Raw genomic sequence first — 2,822 nt, forward strand, 5'->3', positions numbered from 1 at the left:
TTTTTTTTTTTTTTTTTTTTGAGTTGGAGTCTCACTCTGCCACCCAGACTGGAGTGCAATAGCACGCTCCTGGCCACCGCAGCCTCGACCTGCTGGACTCCGGCGATCCTTCCAAGTAGCTGGAACTACAGGCGCGCGCTACCACACCCTGCTAATTTTTTATTTATTGTAGAGATGAGGTCTCGCCAAGTTGCCCAGCGGGTCTCGAACTCGCGGGCTCAGGCAATCCACTCACCTCAGCCTCCCAAGGCACGGGATTACAGGCTGAGCCACCAAGCCCGGCAATACTCAACATTTTCAAGCAGCACAGAAATGCCAAGACCCACAGGCAGTCAGAAGACAATGAAAGGTTTATGAACACTTTTTGATAAATTAGTGAACCGAGTGATTTGCTAGTGCCCTAACAAGGCCCAAAAAGAATAAATAAGTTTTGGAGAGGGGGGAAAAGTCACCAGGGTGGGTCACAGAAGCTGCCTGGGTGGTCGGGCCGCCTGTGGGTGACAGGAAGGCCTTAGGAAAGGGAGTGACAGGCAGCTGGGGAAGAGGGTGCCGGCAAAGCCATCCCTTACACAGCGCAGCCCAAGGACAGTGTGGGTGTCCGTGGAAAGCACTGCAGCAAGAACCCAGGAGTCCTGCCTCAGCCATTCCCGAGCTGGGTAACCTCGGACAACTGACAACCTCCCCGGGTCTCAGTTTTCTCAAAAGGGAAATGGGTCCCTGTTTTGGAAAAACTCTCAGACTGTTTTTCCTCTGCTCTCACACCACAACAGTCAACACAGAAGCCTTCTGCGACCAAATGTTGTGGGGTTTTCCCCACCTCAAGCAGTGAACACCAGCTGGGCGTCCTCCAATTCAGTTCTGACAGTTTCTATCCGGAGATAGCATCAGAGCCCACGGTTGAGAGCCCAGTGCCCAAGACTGCCCACTCCCCAGACGTCAGTTACAAGTCCGGGCCTCTGGGACATCTGACCAATTGGCTTCAAGTTGGAGTTCCCATGACCCCCTCTTTAGGTTAGACTAAATTGCTGGAGCAGCTCACAGAACTCAGGGAAACATGTATATATATTGATTTGCTATATAGGATGTTACAAAGGATGCAGATAAAAAGATGCATAGAATGAAGTGGAGATATAGGGGAAGGGGGAAGCTTTCATGCCTTCCCTGGGTACTACCCTCCAAGTGCTCAGTTCTCTGAGTCCTGTCCTCTTGGGTTTTGTTTTGTTTTGTTTTTTGAGTTGAAGTCTCACTGTCGCCCAGACTGGAGTGTAGTGGCCACTCCCAGCCACCGCAGCCTCGACCTGCTGGGCTCCGGCGAGCCTTCCACTTCAGCCTTCCAGGTAGCTGGAACTACAGGCGCGCGCTACCACGCCCGGCTAATTTTTTGATTTTCTGTAGAGATGAGGTCTTGCCAAGTTGCCCGGGCGGGTCTTGAACCCACAGGCTCAATCAATGCACTCACCTTGGCCTCCCAAAGCACGGGATTACAGGCTGAGCCACGGAGCCCAGTCCTCTTGGGTTTTTAATGGAAGTTTCATTGCATAGGCATGACTGATTGGCCACTAATGATGAGCTTAAACTTAAGCCTCTCTCCCCTTCCTGGACTTTGGAGGGCGGGGCTGAAAGTCCCAACCCTTCAATCCTGCCTTGGTCTTTCGGGTGACCAGCTCCACTCTGAAGTTATCAGTCAACATGAGCATGAAAAAAAAGATAGAACTTTGGAGGTTCCAAGGATTTGGAGGTTCCAAGGAGTCATGTGTCAGGAAATGTGACAACGAAGACCAAATATCTATTTCACAATACCACAGTGTCATTGTGTGGAAACAACATGCCAAACCAAAGGGGCATCTCTGCAGCAGTATGATTTTAGAAGTAAGTTTAAGGCTTGCCCTGGTGAGTACAGGGAGAGCCAGTCCTCTTGTGTAGGTGTTGGGGCCTATTCCAGAGTAAAAATATAATAATAAAGTCATGAACACACACATAGCTATCACTTTATGCAGGCCTTGTTCTAAGTTCTTCACATGCATTAAAAAATTTTTTCAAGGCCAGGTGTGGTGACTCGTGCCTGTAATCCCAGCACTTTGGGAGGCAGAGGCAAGAGGATTGCCTGAGCCCAGAGGTTCAAGACCAGCCTGAGCAACTTGGTGAGACCTCCTCTCTATAATGAATTAAGGAAAAAATTAGTCAGGCATGGTGGCACACTCCTGTAGTTCCAGTTACTTAGAAGGCTGAGGCAGAAGGAATCCCCTGAGTTCAGTGGGTTCGAGTCTGTGGTAGCCGTGAGCATGCCACTGTACTCCAGCCTGGGTAACAGAAGGAGACTCCGACTCAAAAAAAAAGAAAATTTCAGCTGGGCCTGGTGGATCACACCTGTAATCCCACACTTTGGGAGGCCAAGACAAGAGGATTGCTTGAGCCCACGAGTTCGAGACCAGTCTAGGCAACATAGCAAGGCCTCACCTGTACAAAAATTAAAATTAAAAAATTTTTTTAAATTTTTTTTCAGAGAAATATGTTCTAAAATTGTGAAGAAAGGAGAAAACCAAGAAACAGAATTAAGGCACATACAAGGTAGTTAGCCCAAGGCTGGACACATAGAAGGCAGTCTATTATTTTTGCCAAACAAAAGGTCTTGAGGAGACGGTCGGCCCCTGTCCCCCTGGATGACAATCCTCTAAGTTCTGGAGCATTCGCCGAACCTCACTCCACTGCTGTGCTGCCACATCCCCATGGTTGAACACGTCGGCCAGAAGCCATCCGTCAGAACTGCGGCTCTCCTCAGGTACAGAACACCAGCCCTGGGCCCCAGGCCCTGATACTCAGTT

This window comes from Carlito syrichta, unplaced genomic scaffold, assembly GCF_000164805.1.
Source record: "Carlito syrichta isolate Samal-C Ts95f unplaced genomic scaffold, Tarsius_syrichta-2.0.1 Scaffold305731, whole genome shotgun sequence".
Taxonomy (NCBI): Eukaryota; Metazoa; Chordata; class Mammalia; order Primates; family Tarsiidae; genus Carlito; species Carlito syrichta.